At 28.9% G+C, this 19,161-nt stretch overlaps 1 long non-coding RNA gene across 1 annotated transcript; it reads right to left on the reverse strand.

Moving 5' to 3' along the window:
• Positions 1-3,231: 3,231 nt before the first annotated feature.
• On the reverse strand, positions 3,232-19,152 carry LOC129966627 (uncharacterized). Its single transcript, XR_008784282.1, has 2 exons — positions 18,843-19,152; positions 3,232-3,341 (listed from the first exon to the last, which is right to left on the reverse strand). It is a non-coding gene; the product is annotated as an uncharacterized LOC129966627 (long non-coding RNA).
• Between the last annotated feature and the right edge of the window lie 9 nt (positions 19,153-19,161).

Below are 19,161 nucleotides of genomic sequence, written 5' to 3' on the forward strand. Positions count from 1 at the left end.
TTCTAGCAATATTTTTTTTTGATGAAAATGAGACATTTTTATTTGTTCAGAATATATCACAGATCCAAAAGGTGTCCATTCTTATTGTGATCCAATAATTAATTTCTGAACCATTAGAGGCAGGCGATAAATGTATACATACTTAAAGCCATGCAAATAATTGCAGTCTACATTGCACCAGGAAATAAATGTTCTGGTAAAAAAATAACAAATTTAACTATTTATACTCGACCCGACTCCAAGTAGTCATATTTTTGTTAACATTTTTGGTGCAGTAATATTTTAAATTTAAAAATATTCTGTGATCAAACTTGGCCGAGTTACGATGCTTTGAATTTCTTTTTTTAGATCAGTAAACCACCACATCTAGAAAGTTTACACCTGATTGGTTGATCTTCCTTGTCGATGAAAATAAGATGATTAGCAGCCATTCAAACTATCTAAAATAATCTAAAATAGAGAATCCCAATGCTTTGCAATCCTGAACGCAGAAAAGTGAGGATTCTTTTATTATGGTAGCGTGTATCAAAAAAAATTATTAGTTATAATTAATAGAACTATAGGTTATATATAAATGTATATTCAGTAATTTTTTCAGGGGAATATTTATTGGCTCATACGATTTTTTGAAATCCCGTTTAAAGTATTTTTCTAAAAAAAAGTATTTGTCTATTTTTGTTTAGAAATTAGTAACAGAGCTACAATTAGAGTGGGCACCTTATTTATTTAATGAAATTTAATTCCTTACAAAAACTGCAATCTCGAAATCAATTACAAAGGAAACTAAATATAATATTCTCTAATATTTAAAAAAATATAAAACAAAATGAAGATTTAAAAGTCGAAAATAATAAATATATTTTACAAAATTTTAAAATTAAAAATATTTTAATCAAAATATTTAAAATTTTAAAATTGGGAAAAATAGAATATATTTTTTATTACAAATCTAGAAGTCACAAAAAATTGTGAAAGTGTGAAACATTGAATACAGTATTATGTAGAAATTGATCCACATTGAATGAAAACAAAAAAACAAAAAAAAACTGATTGATTATAATTCCAATTTATAAAACATTTGCGTCTGTGACTGTATCTTTTACATTTTTTTAATTTTATTTATTTATTTATTTTGAAATGTTTGATGAAAAATTATTTTCAGTTCTTCAACGCACTTATAGAAATATTGCTTCAAAAGTTCTTGATTACAATTATTTTATATTTTTTCCCCTTGAAGGGTGAACAGTTGATTTGCACCGGGATCCTGGCATAGGGCTAGCGCGTTTTTCCTGTGATCTGGGCGTCCCGGTTCGGGCATGGTTGTTCTTCTTCTGTGTTCTATCTTCGAGACATTAATTTCCTATTCTTTTAATTCTTCTCGTTGCTTTAGATATGCTTAGCAATAAATTTAAAACTCTCAACTGCCTTCCCATTTTCCATTATTTATTTATTTGCTTTTTGTTAATTAGACCAATCAACTGCCGTCTCAGGTAATCTCCTATCAAGACAAAATTTGCAAGCGTCTGAAATAGTGATATTCTGAATGCTGATCTTTATTAATGGATTTAATGCTTTAAGCATTAATGTTAATTAATTATTTTGTATATATTATAATTATTTTTAATAATCGTCTTTAGTAGATATTATGTATGTATTGTAAAGATTCAGCTTCCTTGCCCTGAGACACCTGTTAACCACTGTAACATTCCTTGGTTCCCACATTTGATGATTGGCATTTCCGGCCAGCTGTGTCAAAAACTGTGTAACACCTCCACATTGTTAAGTGCCTCCAGACTTCCAGATAGCGGATTCTCTCTCTTAATAGGGTCATCTGGTCATTAGTTGTGTCCAGATAAAGAACCACATTTGTGTTTTTCGTCGTTCCAAGGAAATAAATCGTATCTTCAAAAGGGAAGAGTTCAAACCCTTCGGATGTAAATCTTTATTTTTTTTATTATGAAGGGTCAGCTACGAAGATGGATTATTCAAGGACATTCCCACGATTGACTGGAGGCGTTGGAGAATTTCTGAACAGTTATTGGGTGACAGGAAGTTAAAGTGCACCAATGTGAAAATGAGAGACGGAGATTTCACAGAAAATAAAATGCGGATATTTTTGGAAGAGAAAGAAGAAAAGAGAGGTCGTTTTGAGGAGTAATCAGAGAAGCTTCGTGTGATTCGGTCTTCTGAGTTAAGATCCACCCGATGAAGATCGGTACATTCCTAGAGCTACCCATGTAGTAGCCGGATGCGCTAACAGTCTATTAGCGTTTCTTGTGAGGTTGTTTCTCCGAATGAATCGGGGAACCATTCATGTTTAACTTTCAACTGTGTTGTAAATATTATAAATCATATTAACCTAGATGAAAACGAGTTGTTTTTATGTACATAAGGCTGTAAATAAAGAAATTGTCTTTAAATGCTACCCTCTTATTTGATCGGTCAAAAACAAGTACAGTATTTAAAATATTTTGCTAATATAGCATATTTAATAGTAGCTAGAACTATATAAAAATTTAGAAATCGTAATTTTTTCAACAGTGCCTTTATTGATTCAAGTAACATAACAAAATAGTTATTTACCTTATTTAAAACATCCTTCCTATTGAAAATACATGACACTCTGAAAATGTTTCGAAACTCGTTATTGAGCTACGATTAAAGTGGACACTCCAGATATTTTAATAAACGGCAAGAAATGTCACATTTAAATGATATAATTAAAGATATGAAAAGGCAAATTTAAAAATTAAATATTTTTTGTTGTTAATTTCATAGAAATAAAAACACTTGGATATTTTGTATTTACTGATCAATTATATTATATATATATATATATATATATATATATATATATATATATATATATATATATATATATATATATATATATATATATATATATATATATATATATATATATATATATATATATATATATATATATATATATATATATATATATATATATAGTTAGGGTCTTGCTTTTTCACTTTAAAGCAACTCCTATTAATAATTTCAGACCTCTAAATGATAAAATAATTTAGACTATATCTTAACTACTCTATTATTCCAATTTACAGTTATAAAGGCTTTTTAGATTTTTTAAAAAGCAAAAATAAAATTCAATTATCATACAGACGAATAACAAAACTGAAGCATCAATTTCTCTTTTCCAAAATTTAAATAATTCTTTTTGGTTAAAAATGAATGAAAACACAGGAAAAAGAATCATAACACAGCAGAAATTTTATTTTATAAGCCAATAGGATACAAATAATTTAAATTTCATCAGCAATAATCGTTGTACAATTTATTCAGGAAATGCCGGATTACTTAACCTGTAAAAAAGAAAATTAATTTAATAAAACAAATCAACATTAAATTAATCAATCAACCACAGACAAATTTTATCACGAATTATAAATAACAAAATCTTTTAAATTTTTCCACAATGTAGCTAAATAAAATAAAATGCATCCTATATCTCATAAAAAGGTTCTCCGGCCTCCAGAAGTGCAAATAATAAAATTTGCATTCAATATTGATAAATAACAAAAAAAATTATAATACTTGTATTGGCAAAATTTTATTAACTAACTTCAAATAAATGCAATAATTTTTCGCAATTTTTCTTTTACTAATACAGAAGTATACTCATTGTCCATTTTTCAGAACTTCAATATTCAGCTATGCAAGCAGATATGAAATTTAAACTTAGACTTGTAAATCAAGAAGCCATTCACTTATTCTTATCTTCGGAGAACATCTTTGATTTCCTTCATAAGAAAATAATGGACATTTAAATTAGCGAAACATGAAATTCCCTTTCTAGCATTTCTAGAAATAAAAACACTTGGATATTTTGTATTTACTGATCAATTATATTATATATATATATATATATATATATATATAGTTAGTTATATATATATATATTATATATATATATATATATTATATATAGTTAGTTATATATATATATTACCAAACATTTATGTTTAAAATAGCATTAGCTGAATGTTTGTTTCTCATAAACATGTTTTTAAAAGATGAATTTGTTTAAGAGGTTTTTGCAAGTATCTTAATATTTGGGAAAATCGTATGAAAATGGTGGTATGAATTTCTGTTATGCATTAAAATAAATCAGAGTCGTTTCGTTTTAGTTATTTGAAAAAATTTTAGTTCAGAAAAAATACAAAACTCCAAAGAAAATTCTGTACATGCATACAAAAATAAATACTTGCAGAAAATGAAATTACAAAATGATGTCCAGTCTAGTTCCAAGTGTCATTTTATATGGCAATAATACCGAATTAAAGAATAAAAATTACAAAATAAAAAAAAATTTAATTTTTTTTAAATATAATTTTTTTAATATCTTTAGAATAATGTCTAAGTTTAAAAGATATTTGGTAGAAAGAGATTAGAAATCTGATACATAAATACTTTAATGTATCCGATTTCTAATCTCTTATTGGAAACTTTAATATAAATATTGGAATACATTTATTCTTTATTATTATTTAAGAATAAATGTATTCCAATATTTATGCATGCTAAATTTAATAAATAATATTATTTGCAAAAACATTAATGAAAACTATCTTTCTTTTAAAACTGCAGTTCTCATTTTAATATTTTGGTCTTATTTGGCATATAATTATTCTTCCTGACCTTCCTTAATTAAATAAATTACTGCATGGATATGCAAGATAATTTATTAATTTTTGAGATAACAATTTCATATTGTATATTTTCCCCTATCATGATCAATTGTGATGTTCATTTATTAGTATTAAGAAAGATTTATGATTTTATACTGAAATTCAAACCAAGGATTCGCCATATACACAAGATAGGTGCACAGTAAATTAAATGAAGCGGAAACTTATTCACGTTTTTGTGAATTGTTTGTTCGAACTAGCATTCTGTATTTGTCAGCAGAACGCAATTCAGAATTCTCGATGATGAAAAATAATTACAAATTTTTATTCAATCACGCGAAGCTATAATGATTTAATAGCGAATTCTAGATAATCAATATTCCAAACATGCATTCCATGATAGTTTATTAATAAGTGATACCAAAGAATAGAATTGTAAACATTTGTAAAAATTGCGTAAACATTTCGACGCAATATATTTTAATCAAAATTTTATGGTCAAATCAATATTTCCATTCAATTATGATCTAAATAATATAGAATCGCCTCCTCGCAACTGGCATGTCTTCTATTATTCTTGTTTCATAACTGATAAATTAAAAGCTGAAATATTGTATCGATTTCTACCTGAGAGAAGGTGGATTGTAAACTGAACTCTCATTGCATTTATTATAAATGAAATTTGATTGTACTTTTTTTCTTAATGGGTAGATCATAAGCTGAACTTTCAACTTCTCTCAATTTTATCTTAGACACAAGTCATTTAAATATTTCTATGGATTACAAAAGATCAGATAATTTTTTGAGCTGAAAAAAACTGGATTTACTTATTTCTTTTCACTGTACTTTCTCACTAATAATGTTATGGTGAATAGCTTATAAGCCAGTTAACAACTACGCTGCACGAGCAATTGCTTTTGTATCATGGTCATGTTACTGGGCTGCGAACCACAAGGTCCCAAGTTCTATCCTCGCTCAATTCAAACCACCACAATGTATTCGACTAAGACTAATTTAAGTGGTGATTCATGTTTCTAATATTGACTCAACAATTGCGCTACTGCGTTCAAAAAAATTTGGAGCTTTTTCTATATCATCTAAATGTAAATGAGCAATGCTGTTTCTCACGGAATAAGCAAAATATATCGTGTTAAATTTATTCGGAAACGGCAGCTGAATCTAGAAAGGAAACGCGTGGTATGTTACTGCAACTGCAGTTGCCATGTCCTCTACCCGAACAAGATTATATTTGCAAAACTTTCTATCCTTGGGAAGGCAAATTTGAGATTGATCTATTACAATAAGATGCTGGTTCGCAGTTTCCAAACCTAGCTTTTAAGTCATTTCACAATGATCTTATACCTTTATTTTATCCTATGTAATTTTTTCAACAGAGGAAGAATTTGCTAAATGGGCAAGTATTTTCAAATCCCGAAAAAGTGCAGTGGCGGAAGCACTAGAGGAGGTAGCAAAAACAGGCTCTTAATCCGCATTTGACATCTTTGAATGAGAGAAGATAAAATGCATGTTGTCCAAAAAAGCTATTTCTGTGGTAACACTTAACACATGTTCTGAATCCATTGTTCCGTAATAAAATATGTATCGTAACTTTTTGGACTTGGAAATATAACTTATCATCCAATTCCAAACAAACCCAAAACTAATCTCATAAGAACTGATTAATCTGTTTGGCAGATCAACAAATTAAAAATTCAAAAAAAAATTACAGACTGCTTAATAAATCCTAATACATTTTCACTACCAATATTCTTCTCCGAATATACAGTTACAAATACTATCATATCGTAGTAGGCGAATTACTTGTAGAATATATAGCAGTTACTTGTCGGTAGTTGTAATATCTACAAAGTAACTGCTCGTAGTAAAGTACTGCTTTACTTCCAAATTTATTCGCAAATGATTTTTACGGATAAATTTATCATTGTCATGTGAAATCGTAGTGAACGATTACGGTGTAATTGAGCATAATGCGTCTGCACTGCCCAGTCAGATCTAATATTTAATAATTCATCCTTAGCGTCTGACTAGGAATTATGCACGACTAAATTATTGGCCCTTGCATTTTTCTAGAATTTACTATACATTAAATATATCAGTGCCTGTGATATTTAAACTCTTTATTAATTTGGTGAAAAATTTTTTTAAATAGTACCTTACATAATTTCAGAATACTAGACAAGAAACGAATTTGAGCTGAAATGGAAATTTATTATAGATTTTTGCAGCAATTTTTACTTTCTCGTATATGTACTATAGAGAAAACATAGTAAGTATGAAAAAATTCCAACTCTAGATTTTGACGCATCTCCAAGTCTTAGACCACCCTGAGTTCGAAAAACACGTCTTCGGAAAATGTCCATCTGTCTGTCTGTAACAAAGATAACTTAAAAATGCTTTGAGCTATACGGTTGAAAGTTGGTATACGAACTTTACAATAAATTTTCAGATTTTTACCAAAGTTTGAGTAAAATCTATTGAGAGAAAATCCGTCTGTCCGGTTGCTCGAATATATTTTAGCGTGTTAACTATAAAATGAAGAGAGCTAGATAGATAAGATTCGGTATTTGAGTTTAACATCTATAGTGTAGACACGTGTCAAATCTTCAGCCAAATCCAACAACAGGATGGACTACCTGTTCGATCCATACTTTCAGAAACATATAAAGGTGATAATTCAAAAACGTAGTGACAAATATATCAAATGTATTATCGGATTTTGTGACTACAAGCATATTTTTGTCCCGAATTTTTATTTCAATAATTTGAGAAAAATCGCCTAAAACGCAAATTTCTTTTTTGGATACTATTAAAGCTTGCCAGAGATTAATCGCCCAAAATTTGTCATGGGTCATACGATAAATTCAGTAAAAATGCTAAATTTGTGCCAAGAGTTAATATTTCGTAACTATTGTAGGTCACTGGTATGCAAGGCTTTCTCTGGTATCACAATTTTATTAGAGAGCATGCGAGAAAGTTTTGAGAAGACCATTCCACCTGGTTATTCGTGTTGTTTGAGAATCTTTTAGTCGAAAATTATTCCTACCAATACGAATTATCAGTACGAAGAGTTTATTTCGTTGGCAGCATTTTAATGTTGCCCTTAGTATAAATTAGACGATTTTGCCTCTAATCGTCTAGTTTTTCTTGGCTCATTTTTTTTCTCCATAGCAACAACAGGGAAGATCTTGAGATTCGCTTATTTCTGTTTTCTCTTCCTCTATTTTCCTAACTATATTAAGAACTCAATCTTAACCAAACGATATTTTGTTAATAAGCTGTTGAATCATGTTTAAGAATATTAGTATGCAAGATTTAATTTTTTTAATTGCTCCCAAATAATTCTCTTCATTGACTTCATTACATTACATTGTCTTCAAATTTTACATTTCAAACTATCAATAGTATTTGCAATAACATTTTGTTGTTCCATAAATATGCTGCCTGGTTGTAAAAGTATCATACGGGATCTTTCTTGATAGTAATGCAAACCGACATTTCCCAACATCCATAACATATGATTATGCATAATAACTCATATTTCATCATTATGTGAAGTACGATCCACTGAAAGAATATACTCCTGAAAGAGAGCCAAATTTTTCAAATGCAACCATCTTTTGACGAGAAATTATCTAAGTTTTCTTTGAAGAATTCGGGTGGAATCGATATTTACTATTCTTTCAATAGCATCTGGGGAATTAACTCCATACTTGAGTTATTTTCTATAGACTAGATGAGACTTTTCAATTTGGAAATCTCTTGTCATTTTGATTAAAAAAATATTCACTGAGTACTTAAAATATTTGTGTTATCTGTTATCTTTGCTTCGATATATTATATGCTTGAATTACTCAATTTTAAGCTTTCAATTTAAACTTACGATAGTACGATGCCCTAAACCACACTAAACGGTTCACTCAAAAATATTCTACACATTTAATTTAAAGATATGAAAAAGTATGTTTTTCCGGTAATACTTGAATTATCTATGGATTACTGGCCATTCCTGTATCTAATTATAAGGTTTATGAATTATTTAATTTTAGCCAATAATCTAAAAATTATGATAATTCGATACACGAACCGCAATTGCACACCACTGTTAAGGGGATCATTTAAGTCTATTTTACAAATTGTTGAAAGTATGCACACTTATTGAAGGTATGAAATAAGTATGTTTCTCCCCGTTAAACGCCTTGTCTCCCAGTGCGTAAATACGATGTTGTAGCACCAGAACTGCAATGCGTCGCTGGATGGGATGACAGGTCTCTGCCTTAAGGGAACATTCTGGCAACCCTGACATCGGAAACAGAGTATTTCCGGAGTTTTTCTTCAGTCTGTGCGCGGTTCCCTTGCTTGCATGTGAGGAACCCATGTTTACTTAAAGAATGTAATTTTTATAGAATTGGTTAATTAAAATTTCTTTTAAATTATTACTTGAATAATATCTATAAATTGGCGCCCTGTACGGGGGACCATGCAGCTTGTGAATTGCACGCACGGCTCAGTTTTGTTTTAGGTAAAAAAAAACGGAAAGGATTCAACCTGAATTTTGAAATCTTGATCAACCTGATCAATTTGAAAATATACTGCCTCGTATAGAATGTACACTACCAGATACATCCCGTATCTCTCAGATAAGTTCAGTTTGTTTTCTGTATAATCATGTATTCTCTTAATAGGAAATGAATTGTGAATTTATGCTTTGATAATTTTATAAGTTCATAAATTTTTATTTTAAGGAAAAATCTAATTTTGAATGAATGAAATGTTTTAAAATTTTGTACTTCGTATGCAATGCAATTACTTTTGTTTCTGACATTGGTATGTTCATGTGTTCTCTTGACAGGAAATGAATTAGTAATGTTGTGACTTTATGCTTTGATTATTTTATAAATTGTTATTTTAAAGAAAAATCTAATTTTGAATAAATCAAGTGTTTTAAAATTTTGTACTTCGCATGCAATGCAATTACTTTCGTTTCTGACATTGGTATATTCATGTGTTCTCTTAACAGTAAATGAATTAGTAGTATTGTGAATTTATGCTTTGATGTATTTTGCAAGTTCATATGTTGTTATTTTAAGACAAAAAACTAATTTTGAATGAAGCAAGTGTTTTTTAAAAAATTGTATTTCATATGCAATGCACTTGCTTTCGTTTCTAACATTCCAAGATGATGGATGTTCCGATGTTGCCACTAGAAATTTTGTAACTTTCTGTTTAATTTGAGAATTAAACTGTTGCCACTATAATTGTTGTAACTTTTCTGTTTACAAACATTGGAATTTTGAGATTCAGCTACACTTTAATGTGGTTTATGTTCATGAATCCAACTATAGTTAAATTGTTAATATTAAGTTTAAATTTTATTACTAATTAATTGTATTTGAAAATAAATTTGGAAAATTTATGAAATGTTCTTGAGATAAATTATGATTACTGTATAACTATGATGAATGATAATTTGATGATATTGAGTTATATCTAATTGATAATCTGAATGAGATTGATTATTATGTAAGTTGACTAATACCTATAATGTCAAATTAACTTGACTCCGCATTGGTCACACCGTCTAACTCATAGACATCTATTACTAGGCGAAAGAATTCTCATTTGCTCAAGTTGCTTAGTAACTTTAACCGTTGTTCATATTTTGAGCGAATGTCCCAATTTTAGCTTTCATCGTCATCGATATTTTAACTGCTCATCATTGGACAGGCGAATGCTGGTGGGCGAACATCCCCATCGAAACGTTTTTAAGTTTCTAAAAGCTATTGGATTTTATCATTTTATCTAAAATATATGACTTCGTGACTTTTACTTCTTCCTATTTTTATTATTGCATAACATACAAATATATTAGATATATTTTAATACAATTTCATATTCAATAATAATTTTATTTGTATATTTTTTGAATATATACTATGGCTGGTGCAGTATAGCCAGAATTGGCTCTAGCGCTATTAAAATCCACCAATCCAATCCATCCCAATAACCGTTGATATGTATAGAGATTACTTATCATTCTTAATTGAATTAGGAAATTAATTAATTTTAGACTATAAGCTGAAAATTACGATAATTCGATGCACGAACCACAGTCACATACGCAATAAATACGTTTCCCCCAGCAAAACTACAACAGCGCACTAACCTTAAAATTAATCGGGGCATTCTTCGGGTTTGATGCAATCAGATTCATAATCCTTGTATTTGGTGAGGACGTAGCCCTTCTTGCACTTGCATCCGTAATTAAGTCTCAGGGTGCAAAATTTAGGAGGATTTTTAAGACAGGAAGGTGGGCAGTCACCAAAGGATCCAAATTCTTTATTTGGAGGGCAGTCGTGCTCTAAAATGACGTATCAATAAATTTCATTATAAATTATTATATTCATTATATTCACTTTTGCCCCTTCATGCTAAAACAGTTATTAGATATATGTTAATATTAAGCAAAAATTAGTACTTTCATACATAAAAGTTACAGATAGCTTTTTTTCTTTTTATTTTGAAATTTTCACAATTCTTTTAGTTTTATACATTTTGCATTTAAATTTAAAAATTTCAGTATGTATTCTAATACCTCATTTTATCTGTTTAATAAAAAATATCAACATTTGCATCGTTATTTGACTAGTAAGAATAGATCTAAATAGGTTGCAAATCTAGTCATATTTTTTTAGTATTTTTAATATTTTTATCTAAAAATTCTTATCTTTTTATTCTTATCTTTCCAACTGTGCATTTAAATTGCCTTTCAAATCTTAAAATTTATATACATATTTATTTAATATATTTTTACACATTTTTTGTTAGAAATTTGAGATCTAAATGTGCAAGTTCTATTTCCTTGAACACTTCCTTACATGTTTACATAATGATATTTAAATTTAATGGCTTTTAAAATATGATATTTAAACTTAACAGGTTTTAAAAATGAGATTTAAACTTAATGATTTTAAAACATTATTATATAAAATTTAAAGAAAATCACGTAATTAATCGTGTACGTTAATTTGTCTATTGAAATACCGTAGTTTTCTTTTAAAAAACTTGAATTTTAATTAATTATTCAGAGTCAACGTATATAAAATAATACGAAAAACAAATAAGCCAACTATCGAGTCCTAACTACTTTTCCGACTTCGCAAGTTTTTGTTTGTTTCATATGAAAGCACGTGACATCAAGATCTGTGATCAAAGAGAGACTAAACTCATCTGCCCTCCATTTTTTTTTTTTTTTAAGAAATCATAAAATTTTAACCATAATACATTTTCTATAGCGAAATCTTGCGACAAAGTTCACCAATCAAACCCACTGAACATATTTCGATAATTTTCATTTCATATAAAAGCTCATGACCTTCAGATCTGTCAACAAGGATTGCCGACCCTTGAGAGTAATCGGAAAGATACTACTTTACTGTATATTTTCTATTAAGGAATCTTGCGGAAGAATTCAAAAGCCTTAGTTATCCGACAGATTTCTTAAAATTTTAATTCATATGAACACTTATGACTTATTCATGATATGTCATTAGTGGTCGTCTGCCCCCCCCCCTTCCTCTTTCGAGCGATATTGCAAAATAAAACTTTTAACACAATGCTCAGCCACAACAGCTGATCCAATTTCACCAATTTTTGTCATCAACTTGATAACTTTACAACTTTGTACATCTATCCAAACAGAATGCTCTATCATTTTTGTGCGCCTTCCTTTTATATTATTATAATTCCACTTTTATTATACTTTTGGTGTGATAAGACATAGTTTATCAAAGTTGAATGATATGGCTAAATTAATCTTATTAACACCAAATATTGATGGTGACCATATTAATGGAGTCGAATGACAAAATTGCCATGGCCAATTCATTCGATGGATTATCAATGAAATACATTTTAACAAAACAAAAAGTACTGAGGTGTTCAAGTACTTTTAGAATAGCTTTTAGGTCGTTTAATTAATACTTAAAATGCAAAAACTATTTTTAAAGTTCGACTAGATATTCCTGTGTTTGGACTTAATCTTGATCGTGATTTTCATGCTAGAAGGACTTTTCATAAAATTTCCGGGTTATTTTATTTCTATTCCTTTTCTGCTATTTTCCATGGTCCATCAATCTTGGTGGATTTGCACTTAGAAAGAATCATTTTCAGAAACTCAGAAATACAGTAATTCAAAAATGAAATGTTTGGAGACTTATCAGAAATATATTGAAAAGATGTACATGTGCAATGTCTGAATCAGTTCTTCATTGTTTCAAGAACTGGAATGGTAATTTTTGAACGCATCATTTAAATCTTTGTTCTGATAAAACTGGACCTTGCGTGAAAATAGGATTTCAATCCATAAAACAGCTTAAGATTATTGTATTTAATTATTATCATATATACTGTTATATTTGATATACGACTGTAGTGGCATGTGAATTGCATCCTGTATAGGGCATGGGTTCACTAAAATTGAATAATTAGTCATCTATAAATACTTAAAAAGGCCAATGAATCATCGCTTTAAAGATCATCTACCCAAATAACCGTAAAAATTCTTCAAATATTTGGTCTGTACCTATTGCCTTGAAGTGCAAAAGTTTAATTACTTAAAACAGTAGGTCATGTATTCTACTTTTTAATTTTCATTCATTTGTTCTCTTAGTTAATTTTATTATATCAGTTTTAAATGAAATTTAATATTTCTGCCACCTTTTCAGTTAGCTATGACATTTGAAAAAAATTTCTAATAAAAATAAAAAATGAGATTCATAACTGCAGTCTTACTTGGGATAATTTCTAGCAGCATCTTTAAATATTTATTTAATTTAAAAAATCGCCTTAATTCATTTAGATATGCATCAAATCAGTTTGAAAATAAAAAAGCGAATGAATAATTAGACCAATATAGTTTTAAATGATACAACATTTAGCTCTTGAAACTTTCTGTCATCAATAAATGTGAAACAAAACTGTATTTTGTGTGACTGTATTTTCTTTATCAAAAGGTAAATTTTAATATGCAATTTTAAAACAAAATTCGTTTGTGTTGAACGTTTGAAAATGCTGAAACGTTTTGAAAAATTGTTACGAAACACATTTTAAAATTTAAAAAAAATTAGTTTCTAAAAACAACACGCTGCAATATCCTTTTTTATACATAGAACTCGTTTTAAATTACTGCAATCATGAAATTCTCAACTTTTCTGTTCAATTAATTTACAAAAATATATTATTTGTGGAATCTAGTATCAGTGGTAAATCATAAATATGGTTTTTTTTTTTTGGTATCCATATCAAAAAATTTGGTGATTTTTCTAAAAATTAAAATAAAGAGTTATTCGGAACTGGGCGTAAATCAAAGGATCTGAAATTAAATTAATTGCTCTACTTTTTAATTCATAGATTCTATTTTCATAACAAAGAAGGATCTAAAATCAGCGGAGCAAATGAAAAAATTTGCTTCCATTTTTAATTGAATACTTTAAATGTAAAACTTTTTTTAAATGTAAAAATTTCTCATTGTCTTCACGCTTAATTTTTAGGAGATTGAGGCAAAGTATAGAGTTTTTAATCTTAATTAAAATTAATTTGAATGTATTTGCATTTTACTTAGATAAATAGTTAATTTTCCTCAGCTCAGTGCGGAATCAAGAGTCTGTCTGCATTTTAACTAGGTAATATACACATTAGCGGCTTCAGTATAGTTAAAGTTCAAAAGTTTGATTCTCTTTAGATTTTTAACTAAAGAAAATGTCCCTGCTGTAGAAATAGCTTTATGTGAAACAGCAATAAAAAAATCCCTTCGTAACAGACAGCGTTTCAAAAGAATGGAACTGCAACTCTAATGTAATAGATGTGCTTGTCACAAGAACCAATTGTTATGCAATTCAAAGTGTCACCAAACTTTAGATTTCACTAATATGTAAACATAATTTTATCTTTTTTTGCAAATTCATTTCCTTTAAGTTCAATAATATTTTAAACCGTTTGATGCTTTGCATTGAAGTTTTTCAATTGATTGACGATAGATTCTATCAATTAATGTGTAAATTGTTCTATTGTCTTAACTTGATTTTTTATATATCAAAAAAAAATAAATAAACATCATTTAATTTAAGCGTACGGAAACGTTGCTGTTGTACCAGCAAAGATCTAATTTTCACTTTAACGAGTGCCTAGTAAGTAAGTAATACGCAGATAATTTGATAAATGAGACAAATTTCCGCACTTTAACGGATCACCCTAGTTAATGTGCAGATTAGCTAACTAATTTACAGATTAACTTATTTCTAAACTTTAGCGGTAATATATCAACTTTCTATTGGAAAACAGTTCCTTGATATCATACTCATCATATTTAAAACGCAAATAAAGGTTTATCTGTCTTCTAAATTTCGCGGCATTGAAAATTCATCTTTTTATTAATCTTATAAACTACAGGTACTAAAAAATCCTTTTTCAGCTTGAAACAACAATGAAATAAATATTACGAGAGGAAATAATTTATGAAATAATAAAATATGATTGAATTTTAGGTCAGCAATTTAATCGATTGTTTAAAGTTAATCAAAAAAAATTATTTCTCAAAATTCAGGAAAATTTTGCGAGACTATTAAATTAATATCTTTAAAGAAACAAGTTTTTTAGACAAGAAATGATGCAAAATTCACTTTTAATAGTATTCAGGAAAGTTATCATAAAAAAATATCAAAAATTCATTTCTAATAATCAAAATACTAAACAGAATTTCAAAAACATCGTTCCCAGGAGCACAAGGCATATATGAACCAAATTTTGTAATTCTGGCCTATAGTTTGTCAACATACACACGCATTTATTTGCATTATTAATAGAAATTAAATACATTCTTGGAAAAAATGCTAAAAATATTTTTTTAAGAAACTTGATTAAAACATGGAAAATCTTATTCATCAAAATAATAGGTTTCATTGAAAAGAAATTTGTATTTGAATGTGTAGATGGTATAATAGTTATTTTTGTGCTCTAATAATTTCGTAAGTTGTAGCAATAATTGGCTTAGTTTTAAATTAATTAAATTTCCAATTAAAATTTCTAAAATGTCACTCCAAATTGTTATTACCAACCTCCAAAATATATACTTTCTACGTTTGGTGGTTTTAGGTCAAACGGTCTCTTTCTCAGAGGTCCAACACATGTACAAACATTCATCCGTATTATAAGTAGAGATACAGATGCCCTATTAATCATATTAACTGTAACATTTGCATATATATAATTTGTATATATAATACGCTAATGTATGTGGCGCAGAAATTGATTTTATTATTTATGGTCGAATGGCAACAATCAAAGGGAAACGTACCATCCTACGAATTTCGATCTGCTTTGTTCAACGTATTTACAGCTGCATTCAATTCAACGCTTTACTTAACTAAATAATGGAGGGACAAAATATTATAAGAAATGTTCTAGAAATATTTTGCCATGTAAAAAAAAACGTTTCTTCAGTCAGACTAAAAAGTATAAAAAAGAGAAATTATGATAGAAGTTTTAAAGTTTGAACAAGCTCGAAAATAGGCTTAACCGTATCCAGATGGGTAATAGATATGTCTTAACTATTGAAATTGATGACCATAAGTTCCAAAAGAATTATGTTAAAAACTGGTCTTTTTAATATCTTATGACTCAAAATATTAACGTGAATTATATAAATTCCATCTCCGTACGTTCCTCCTATAATTTCAAAAATATTTTAAGCACATTTTGATGCGCAATGTTTTTATATGCTTTTTCGAATTATTAACTCGTAACAGGATTTCCACTTCCGCTTTCGTCTAATATAACCTTCTTGATTTGCAGTAAACGGATTCAACTGATTTTATATTTTTCAGATGAATTTTTAAAATAGAAAAATGCATTCCGTATTAATCATTTAACAGTCAACAATCTGGAGAAAAAGGTCGCCAAGGACGTCTAGCATGTTTGTTATAATCAGCTATATGGCATTTACCTCTACATTTGCTGTAACATTCTTCTTCAGTCTCAAATTTGTTCTTGTTGCCACCGCATCCTCCGTAAAAAAACTCCTTACACTGGTCATCAAGCGGATCGTAGTAGTAACGACGGAACAATCCTCGGCACACACCAGTTTCTGGAGTCTTGTGGCAATCGATTCGATCAACAGCAGCTGGAATGTTTGATTCGTGTGTGTTTGCATTTTTGGCGAAACTTTGGAATCAAGCTGTTGGAATTTGGCGATTATCTCAAAAGTAATGATCGATAACTCTCAATAATGGACAGCAAGGAAAATGTGATGGGAATTGATTTTTCATCTCTACTAATAATAATGATAAATGTTTGTGTTTATAGTGTATGTTGGCATTCTATAGGACCTTTTTCAAAAGTTCAAAATCAAGCCTCATGAAAAAATGTTGTTGTGCGCGTATTTTTAAACTCTACCGCACTTTGACATATGAGAGCACTGCGATATAATAGATTAAATAAAGATGTAGACAGAAAATTAGAAAAATGCAAAGCACAATCGTGTAGGATTTTTAAAATAGGACAAGTTAGTTATAAATTGTTTAACCATAGAGAATATAGAGAGAATAAGTGTTTTTAAGATATCCCATGTAAATAAGAGGACATAGGGAAATAGACGGCCATTAATAAATTTTCTAAAAAATAGGATTTTTCATATGAAATAAAAACTAGCAAAGTGATTGGGGCAATAGAACGAATTCTTTGATTTTCAAGATTTCTGCATACATATTGATGAAAAAAATTGGCGAAATGGGTCTAGTTATTTACGCTGAAAACTCTGTCAACGTTTAATTTGAAGTATCCTTCCAATTTGAAGGAGGTGGGGCATAAATGATTATTAATAACAAAAATAAATGTCATAAGCTTTCTATTAATAATTCGAGAAATCGGATCAATAACTATGGATGGGGGGGGCACATTGGTTTTCCTTATTATTTTTATTTAAATTTATATATAGCATATTATTTTGTTTTGATAACCGGTGTTTCAACAAAATTCAACTATATAACTATATAAACCCTTTTCACTCGGAAAAGTAATCTGATGCCTAATTATACACCTAATACAGGGGCCTGTTTATTGTTCCAAAAAATTAATATATAATTGTTTTAAGTTGAATTCTCCCGTTTAATTAATTTGAATCTTCTTTATACAGGCAGGTATTTTTAACAATAAAAATTAAATAAATAAATAAATAAATAAAACGCCAAACTGATGCACCGTCTTGAATGGCGAGTGAGAGTCACCATTGCAAAGTGCACCAAGTGTAAAGGGTTAATATCATTAATGCGGCCGTCGAAGGCTTTCTAGTAAAAATTATATTACTCTAGTTATGTCAAACAACTTTCGTGAATTACATCTAATCAGACTACAGGTATAATAAAAATAAAGTTATTATATAAATAAAAATTGCACAATAATCATAGAACCTTCTGATTGGTTAAAAGTTGTCAATTTAACAACTAAAATTATCGAAATGTTTCCCGTTGTTAAAATTGAAGGCTATGTCAAAGTCCTAATTTGCAAGATTTTTCGAAATGATGAAGAAAGGCGTGGATGACCAATCATGAAGTGTCAAAGGGTCAAGAAATTTCAATTGAAATTTATTGAGATCGGACCTGCAGTTGAGATGGCAAACACTTTAACGGATTTTCACTAATACATAGTATACCAAAATATACAATAGGACGATGCTTCTTTTTATTTTTTTCCCCAAAAGTGATGGAAATATGAGGGCAATATGATTTTTGTTAACATATCTTGAAGGCATGGCTTGTCGTATGAAATCAAACTTATCGAAATCAGTTCGTGGTTTAAGCCGAAACGCTGTCGCGTTACCCTATTAGGAATGCATTTTAAATCTTTATTTCAACAAATTCTCTTTAAAATTGAAGCATGAACCATTGACGATATATATAGCGGTCATGTGCTTTCGTATGGAATAAAAATTTGCGAAATCGAGCCAGTAGTTAGGGCTAAGCGACTCGTTCATTAGCTTCCCTTATTATTTTAAATATATAGATAGCACGTATTTGTTTTTAAATAATTTTTCTAAAATAAACGTTTTTCTGGTTAACTAATTTAAATGATTTTTATAAAAATAATTATTAGAAATAAGCATACCAGACTGCGGAAAGGCTGCACTGACTAAAATCAAAGCCAAAATTAAACACAATGTCTTCATGTTGAGCAAAGGATCTGCAGTATAGCCGTTGCAAAGATTTTCTTCTAAATGACTTTATATTAAAGGAACACAACAAGATGAATAGTTTATTTATATAAGTTATTATATAATAAAAGTCCAGAATTCAATTTTGATTCTGTCAATAAAATTTTTTCTTTTAAGTCTTCATAAATGCGTCGTCATGATTTTTAGTAGACTAAACAATAGAGTTTGTCTGAATTATGACGCAAAGACAGACGTGGCGTGCCAGTAAAGCTG

The sequence above is a fragment of the Argiope bruennichi genome, chromosome 1 (genome assembly GCF_947563725.1).
Source record: "Argiope bruennichi chromosome 1, qqArgBrue1.1, whole genome shotgun sequence".
NCBI lineage: Eukaryota > Metazoa > Arthropoda > Arachnida > Araneae > Araneidae > Argiope > Argiope bruennichi.